The following is a 9,831-nucleotide window of genomic DNA, read 5'->3' as shown; positions in this document are numbered from 1 at the left end:
AGATCATAGAAAACATGTGACATGTTTAAACTGAGGTATTTTACTACTTCAAGCAAAATATTAGTAATTTTGAATTCAGTGGCAGCAACATGTCTAAAAATTGGAATGGAAGCAGCTATGAAAGCTATACTGAAGAAGCCAAATGTGGGCAGGAGTCAGAAACACTGTTGTGGTGAGAGAGTGTCGATGCAGCGTGGAAAACTCTTCTGTGGTCAGACAAATCTAAATTTGAAATTCCTTTTGGCAAATATGGACGCTGCATCGTCCAGACTAAGACTAGATCGATGATCTGACTTGCTTGCATCTCTGATGGTTTGTGCATTAGTGCCTGTGAAATTGGTAGCTTGCACTGGATATATGATCAGTATATGAGTATTTACAGGTTTTAGAGCAGCATAAGCTCCAATCCAGATGACATGTTTGGCCTAGACATGGAAGGCCTAGAAGATTTCAGCAAGGCGATGCTAAATAGCATACTGCATGTATTTCAGCAGCATGGCATCACAGCAGAAGAGTCAGGGAGCTGAAGAAGCCTGCCCGCTATCCAGACCTTTCAACAACTCAAGCATTGGCTCATGGGCCCAGGACTGTTCAGCAGCTAGATCCATGTCAGATTATGATGGGACAAAAATCCATCAGCTGGTCTCCACTGTTCCCAGATGTCTATGAACTGTTGTTAAAGAGGAGGGGATGCTAAACAGCGGTAAACAAGACCCTCTCCCAACTTTTCTGAGACATGTTGCTGCCATAAAATTCAAAAATAACCTTTATTATTTCTTAATAATGGTACACTTTCTCTGTTTAAACATTTGCTGTTTTCTATGTTCTGTTGTGATTTATGAGATTCATTTATATTTGTAACATTTTGCACAGCTTTCCAACTTTTTTTTGTAAATTCAAATGCTGCTGAATTTATAGTGGGAAATATCTGCTGTAAAACGTATCTTTCTGGGTTTGAGTCTTGTGATTTTTACTATGCTTACTGACAATGAGAAAATGAAGCAATGAATCTACATTATTGCTTCAGTTTCAGTTCATTTCACTGTCAGCAGCTTTCAGTGAAAATCCTTACAAAAGCTCCAACCAGCAGCTCAGCACCGAACTGCACACAGACACACTTAACAGCTGGCTGGTGAGCAGAGTGGAGCTTTTAGCAGGAGAGCTGTTTTGTCCATTTAGGATTTAGGAGGAGGAGGAGCTGTAGTAATGCTATTTACCATCTTTTAGCTGTAGAACTGATTGGCCACTAGCATGTATGAAATAAACTACTTTCTCTCTGTGATGGCAGCGAGGTGAGGATCTTCAGTTTATCCACACAAGAGCATCGCCTTATTTTCTTTCCTTCCTTGGCTTCACGCAGATGCTCTGTGTGATCAGTGGAAGACTCTGGGCTCTAAAACAAAACAAAAATCCAAGTTCTGTTTCTTGTATCATTCTTTTGGGCAGATTATCTTAAAACTTATGACTCCTTCAACAGATTTGGGTTCACCGACATCACTGTAAGGGAGACTGCCGCACTTATGCGTTCCCACCGCCGTGCATTACAGTCCCCTTAGTGCAGTGTGGTTTTTCCTGCCATCACTGGCCTCAAAAAGCTTCTGCCTGTCTCTGCATGTTCTTTACAAATTTAATGAAAGGCATCTTATCCTTTAAACTTCTGAATTATTTCCATCCCTCTGTCAGATCTGGGTGGACTTTTATTTTATTCACTTATCGGATGAAGAAAGATAATAAATAAGATTTTGAAGCATTTCTTCTCATCCAGATCAAATTAGTTTACAGTATCATCATGACTTATTGAATGTTTCACTTGTTCCATTTGACAGGCAGGTGAGAGCCTAGCATTGAGACTTCCTTTTTATACCTTGTGTACCCGAGTTTGTGTGGGCAGGGCGCCCTGAGTGTTGACGTGAGCTAGCTGACTGACTCAGCATTACGGGCAGCGAGACAGAAGTTCATTCCAGATAATAACTGGGAAAAAAGGCTTCAGAGAAACACGTGAAGCTGCCAGCAGCTGTGCAGTTTGTGATTACTGTGCATTTTCTCCAGTAGCCTGAGCGAGAAAGAAGCTCTTTGTGAAATGAGATAAGGCTGCCACGGTTTCATCTTAGTCACTGTTTGTTCCTGGATCTGCTCGCACGTCAACACCATCACTGCTCTGTGATTACAGGAAATAAAATGGCTTTATTTTGGTGATTCTACTATTGCAAATACAGGTAACACGGTAAAAAGTCTAATACACTTTGTATAATGTGATTTTAGATTTAAATGATTTTCATAAGTCACTTTCCTCTAACAGCAGGGACACAATCAGGAAGGATTTACACTAAACAGTGACCTACTAATTTCCATATTGTATTGAACAAGTCTTCTTCTTGTTTTTTCACTTAAAGTCACTTAACACTGACCCAAGAATCATTTAAGCATAAAAACGGCACCCAGCTCAAGAGATGCACCAGTGCTGTGCCTACTCATAACAGACAACCAATTTAAAATGATCTGTTACTAGCAGGCATTATGCATTCTTGTCTCTTTAGTTGAGTCTATGAAAAATCTCAAACATAATACTGGTAACACAGATAACAGGTATAAAATAATACTTTTTGTGTTCTCCAGGAGCTATTAGACAAAACCCTAGCATGTCTCAGCATGGTGTGCAGCGTGTCCTTAAAAATGTGAGGAAAACTGACAAGTGGACGACAAACGGCAGGTCTAAGGCTGAAAGTCAGTGGCAACGGGTCTGATGGAGATGATGAAATCCTTGGTTCAAATCTTCATCAGTTTGTAGAGGTGGTAAGAAAAGATGTACAACAGTGACTGTCAAAATTTGTGGAATTATGAATTCAGAAAAGTACCATCAGCTTTTGATCCAACATGTGGTAACATCTGGAAAACATAGGCTTGGCAGCAGCTTAATTTTTCAGCATCACAATGATCCCAAACACACTGCCGAGGCAGTGAAAGAATACCTGAATAGAAAAAACAGTGGAGCACTATCAGTGACGGATTGGCCTCCCCAGAGGCAGTGAGGTGCAGTGAGAACAGGACAAAAGTCAGCCAACATCCAAAGAAGAGCATTCAATGTCCTTCAGGAAGCCTGGGGTCCATTTTTCTAGCAAAATATACATTTAAATAGAGTGTGGCTCACGATTTTCTCCACATTGCCATATTCACAAGCTAATGTAACCCCATATAAGCCTTAAAATAATCAAATTTTACCATCTATTCTCTACAAATGTAGCAAAGTACTTTTAAAGCTATCATCACTCTGTTCTGGTGGCGTCAAGTTATTTAAAATAGTTTCTATAAACAGGCATTTTCCAGCTGTAAGAAAAACATGAGCAAGTTTTTGCAGCTCATAGAAAAGAAAAGAAAAAAAAATCAAATCTCCTATTTTTGCCGAAGCTGCAAGAAAGAAAATTGGACTGCTGGTTTTGAGATCAAAACTGAGATTACTGTAAGGACAAAACAAAAAACAAAAGTGGAGGAGCATTTGAGGACATTAAAGTTTTAAACATCTGTGAGGCGAAACGAAGCCTCTCCTGGTGATAAAGAGGTTTAATTAAAAGCAAATGATCAGCAGTTAGCAGAGGCTCCATAAATAACATCTAAATGAAGCAGCCACCAGGTGTAAAACACCACAGTGGCATTTAGCGAGTCGATAGAAAGAGGAATTAAACTCAATAAAAAAAACTGTACAAAAATGTGAAAATAACAAATGTAAATTATGTTTGCATAAGGAAACTCCTTTAAAATTGAGTGTATTAGCCAAACCCAGATTGTGTCCTGTCTGTGGGGATTAGTGCCAGCAGAGCACACATAATGCAATATGAGAGCTGCTGTGTGGTCCTCTGAAAGGGCTGTGTGCTTGTATCATAACACTAATGCTTTTTATTAGGAAACTGCAAAGAAGCTGCTGAAAATAAAAGTGGGTAAGGATGAAAATTATCTCCGACGGTGCAAGCAAACTAAGATTTGTTCAAGAATATATATTTTTGGTGATTTTCCTGCAAAGGAGGACAACACTCCTCATGCACTTTTCACAATGATGAGCAGTTTCCATTACAGAGCCATTATGGGTGCATTACTGCCATCTAGCTGGGATTGTGATGAAAATTCAGAGGGTGCAGTTACAGCAGGGGGATGCTGGATGTGTGGCAGCAGTGCCGTACGGTAATAATGGGCCACACAAGGGCCTGAAGCTCCCAGTTTCTATTAAGAAGCATTTGTGTGAATATTATAAAAGTACTCAATGATAACCCAGTTCAAGAGTGGAACTGCACGGATTTAATCAATTCCAGCTTCTCTCATCTTCTCATGCTTGCTCATGGAAAACTTTGGAGATGGTTTTTGCTTTAAAGATGATCAAACTGTCCATGCAAAATATAAACAAAGGGCTTCAAATGGGAATCAGTACAAATGACGTTTCAAAAAAACTGCCTTTTCACCAGGCTCAGAGCAAGAAGTTAAATACAGTTTTTCATGCATCGGCTAATTTTGAGATTTTTGACTATTTTGCTTCCATAAAATGTTTTATTTTGTTCAGAATGCACAAAAAAGCCTAAAATAACAGTTAAATGTGTTTATTTTACTGCACAAACACTAAACAAAACATAACATCTTGATGATTTGGGGAGTTTCTTGGTGATATCTATCAGGCAGGCAAGCACTACGCTCAGCATATCCAGGCTTTCTTTACATTAGCTGGCTCAGCAAAACCTAAACGCTCTGTCAGAAATAACAGTCAACATGACAGTGGTTATCAACCTTTGTCGTTAATTCAGCTTCAGGCTCAGTGCACGCTCACATAAAAGGGCACTTAGAATCTCTTGCTGCACAAACGGCAGGAAAGTGGACCAAACTGAGCGTCGCCTGCTTCAGTCAGAGAAACAGCTATACAAGTAAAATGGCAAAAGGAAACAAAGTAAGAAAACTGTTGATGTTTCCCACTCGGGAAACAGTAATGTGACACGGAGCTGCACATTAGTGCTCTGAAACTTTATAAGTGACGTATTTAAACATCAGTCTGCTCAGATCTGACTGTCCAGTGATGGAAGTGTGGAAAAAGTCAGATTATTTGTACTGATTCAATGATCTTACTGATAGACATCCTACAAATGGACTGATTCATTTACTAATCTGTGTTCTAGTCCTTTCAACTCCAGCAGTGAAAACGAGACTTCAAGCATAAAAATATTTTTGTTTTCCGAACGCGTGCTGTGATTTCCTGTGACCACGAGTCATATTTTACACTGCAGCATTAGTAACACATGCTCAGCAGGTTGCATGTTGTATTCCTTAAGCGGGAAAAACCTCCTTGGGCCTTTTGTAACACAGTGAGTAAAAGTGTGTCGCTTCCAGCTGATTCTAAACTGCAAACATTACCTGCTCTGGACCAGGCAGCATTAGTTGCTATGGTGACACAGTCAGGTTCAAAGATACTCTCCTCCACATGATCACAGGTGATGCAGACTGAAAGCAGGTTGTGCTGCCCTCTGTTGCACTGAGGACGTGTTATCTGAACATATGTGACACATGTTGACGAAAATATACAATCAATAATTCATGCGTCTTATTGTGAAGGTCGGCGCCGCGCAGCACTTCCTGACAAATTATTCACTGTTAATGAGCTGAATTAATAATTAGTTCAGCCTTCAGGGAAATAACAAATATCTAAGCAAAGGAAACACGCTGTAACTCTCTCGATTTCTCTCCAAGTGTAAATAATAAAATTAGATTCTGACTGAGTGTCACAGGTTCTTGCTGTAACACCTCGGCTTTTTTCCACCCCAGCCGTGACAAGACAACATTCCTGCAGCGGAGCCGTCAACAGTTTCTCTAAAAAAAGATCCACAGCAATCCGTCTCCGAGCGTTAATTCCCACTCACAGTGGCTATTTTGCGGCCCCAGCTCTCTCTGCACATTAAGCGGGCACTAAGAGAACAGCGTCGCCGCAGGTCAGTAGATCTCATTATGCTGCTTCTGCGATGCAGACTGACAGGACGATCACGATGCATCCAGCCGCTGCCAAACTGACTCACGGCCGCAGTGTTTGTTTGACCCAGCTGCATAATCCATGACCCACTTACTGCATCTGGATGCGACTATGTCTGGTACACTGATCCCCTTTTGAACTGTTACTGTACTGTAGACATACTAAAATTAGCTGAGTACACAGGAAAGTACCTTTAACTGTCAGAGAGATCACGCTGGTGGGTTTGAATTTGCTGTTGTCAAATGTTGTGAAAGCTGTTTTTGTTAACGTTGGGTTTTTTTCCCCCTTTTTGGGGCGCAGTAAGACTATTTTTGAAAGTATTGCAGAAACTTTGCCATGTTTACTTTATGTGCATAACATATTTTTTTTAAGTTTATTATTACAACAGAGCATTTTCTTCACTGGAAGCTTGCCCCATCATTTGTATGTAGATACTGTTGTGTCCTGCATTCACACCAAGGACAGAACAGGAAAACATGTTATCAATGCAGGACATGCTGGCACCTTTATTATCCTGCACACTTTTGCAAGTCGAAAAATACATTTTCCTGTCAAGGTCAATAGCTGGAATATCGCTTGCATGGGAGAGATAGCAACAGAGTGGGCTTATAATTTACAGAGATAAAAGAAGAAACTTGTTTCGAGACCAGAATGAAAGCAAATGTAAACAATGTTTTAAAATAATTACACAAATTAGTGAGCAACCTGAAAAAGTAGATTTTACAACAGTTTTTTTAATACATTTTTGACAATTAAGTCAAAGATACTGAATCCTCAAGTTCAGATAAGACTTAACTTTTAGAATCTACCTCGTTTCAGTTGTTATTAAATAAAAAAAACTCAAAACATAAAAAGTACATTTACATTTTTTTAAAATTGGCATAAAAGTTCAAATTCAAAAAGTAGAAAAATGCCAGAAGAGCGATTTTGTATTTTAAAATAATATTTTGAAACCACTTTTGCAACATCTGGGTTTATATTTTTATATATAATTTACACAACAAATGTAGGTTTTAGTGTTTTGTGCGTGGATTACTTTCAAATTAGTGGGTGGGACACAAATCTTTGGAGATGTTACACCAATCAAACTGTTAGGGTACTACATTCTGTACTACACCTGGATTTATTGGTTGATCCTGATGATTTTTTACAAAATTATGAAGGAATACTGCTGCAGTACATCAATGAAACACATCAGCATTTTTCTTTGGACTCTTTAAAGAGTTTCAAATGCAACGCATAGCCACGCAGATCGGCTAATCGGTGCTAATTTAATTGGTGCTACAGTAAGTAACAGACTAAGATAAACTAATTTCACTCACCAGAACTGAAGCACAATTTGTTCAGTGACCTGCAGCACACAGCAGGACACTGTGGCTGTCAGAACTTCTTCTCTAAAGCAGCTCATGTTCCAGATTAGAAGTAAGATGGGAAAATAAATGCAGGGAATTTTGGTTTAAACTGATGACATCACCACTGGTTTCAAGTAAATGTTTAGTGCTAATTTATTTACCAGTTGTTACCATGCTAGCACCTGCTACATTTCTAACCAGTATAAATGTACTCAGCAGCACTGAGAGCTTTGGGGGTGTTTTTCTGACTTTAAAGTCTCACTCCTTACCAAATGACTTAATGCAATTAGAAATGTCAGTTAAACGCTTAATGCTGACCTATTAATCAGTCAGGAATAATAAAGGAGGCTTACTCAAGGGATGAACCAGTGTTGTGTCTACACATAACAGACAAATTAGAAGAACCCGTTTTAAAAAGCTTGTCACAAAAACACATTGTTTGTTCCAACTTCATTGGCTGAATCTGTGAAAAATGCCAAAGTTAACACGGTTTCACAAAAATAAAATTATACTTTTTGCCCCAACAAGGTGATTCCAAGGAGCTGTTGGCTGAAAACCTGGCAAACGTCAGCAGTGTGTACAGTGTGTCCTTAAAAAACTTGAGGAAACTGGACAAGTGGAGGACAAAAGAAGTAGCAGCAGCTGTCTACAGACAGCCCTGGCCTGTCTACAAAACTGTCTACAGCAGATGAACAGTATCTGAAAGTCATGTTCTTAAGGGAAAAATCCTAATCCTAATTCTCTTGTTTGTTGTATGTAGGTCCCGTACCAAGAGCAAATACTTGATACGGGACCTGAGAGATTCATCTTGCCCTTTAGTTGATCCATATACTGTTTAATGAAGCTTCGTCAGATCTCAGTGGAAGAGTGGCTGTCAATAAGCCTTTCTTATGGAAGGGAAACGGGGAGAAAAGGCTGAAGTATACCCGAGTGTACAAGAATTGCACCGGAAATCACGGACAAGTCAGTATTGCTTAGAGAGGTCAGGAAAGAGGTACAACATGACGTGTCTACAGTCCTCCGTAAAACATGGTGGAGGTTCTGCCTTGGTTTGGAGCTACATTTCAGCCAGTGTTGTTGGTGAGCTTGCCTTGTATTTTGTATAATAAGATTGGCAAAAGCTTCGTTTTTAAGCATAACAATGATCATAAACACACTTCCAATGCAGTAAAAGCATACCTGGATAGATGAGCCTGGACTTCAACAGAGCAAAAGACAGCCAACATCCAAAGAAGAGCTTTGAATGTCCTTCAAGAAGCCTGGAGAACTATTCCTGAAGATGACTTAAAGAAATGATAACAAAGTTTAGCTAAGAGAGTTCAGACTGTGTTGAAGAATAAAGGCTGTCATTACCAAATATTCACTTTCAAGCTTGTTAGAATCATAGACTATTTGTTTTGTACTGTATTTATATTTATATACTGTATTTTCATTCATGTGTGCATGTTTCTATGAATTGCTACGCCTAGTTCCCATTTTTCTAGCAACATATAAATAAATTAAGGATGTCTCAAGACTTTTGAACTGCACTTCACCCTAAAATTGGACTGTGTTACAGAAGAGGAGCTATAAAGCAATTCCTACTTTTGGATGCTCATATTAAATATGGCCAAAGTTTCACATAATGAGATCAGCGAATGCGTAAGCAATCCCCGCGAGCCAAAAGCTCAGACTTCAGGCTCCTCTAGACTCGATTTAGTCCGACAAGTCATTACCACCCGGCTACACAGAGAGCAGATATCCTCAATACATTCATCTCAGGCACACAACTCTGTCTCTGAGCACAGCAGCACCATCCAGCTGCCTCTGTTTGCATGGGGCAGTCCATCAGAAGAAACTTGACATGAAGGAAGGGTGGCCCTTAAAGTGAGAGCAGCTGAAAGCAGAGCAGTGAACTCTGAGTCATGCAAAGCTAACCCAGCAGAGTGAGAACCAAAAATCTGGAGCTAAAAAAGAGCAGCATACTGTCTTAATATTTCAAGACACTGGCCCAGTTGCTGTTCTTGTTCATGAATGATTTTTGAAGAAGAAAGCTAGTAACCACTTCTTAAAGAGTGTTAAAAAAACAAACCTCAGGAGGAAATAATGAAGGAAATTTTTTGCTTTGATTTCATTGAAGTCATCTGAGGCTTATGTTCCTACTGGCGGTCATGCAGTGCAGTGTTTCCTTCTGGCTCGAGGCCTCTGCCTTCAGCATTTTGCTCTTCCTGCTGTCTTTGCACTCTGCTGCCTGACAACAGCAGGCGCTCTCCATCCCAGCAGCTTACACGCCATCACGGCACTGAGGACTACACCAACGCTTCCCCCACCCTCCACCCCAACTACACTCCTTTCCCCCCTTTTTTTTTTAACTCCACTGATGCAAAAACACAGTCTCTCCTTAACGGCTTAGCTCTCCTTTCACTCACTTTTGACGCCGCCTTTATTCTGCACAGCCGCTGATGCTGTTTATCCCTCCAAAGCAACACTGAAAACAGGTCACAT

Source organism: Pundamilia nyererei, unplaced genomic scaffold (genome assembly GCF_000239375.1).
Source record: "Pundamilia nyererei isolate P.nyererei 1_Seehausen unplaced genomic scaffold, PunNye1.0 scaffold00240, whole genome shotgun sequence".
Lineage (NCBI taxonomy): Eukaryota > Metazoa > Chordata > Actinopteri > Cichliformes > Cichlidae > Pundamilia > Pundamilia nyererei.
This window is presented reverse-complemented; position numbering follows the sequence as displayed.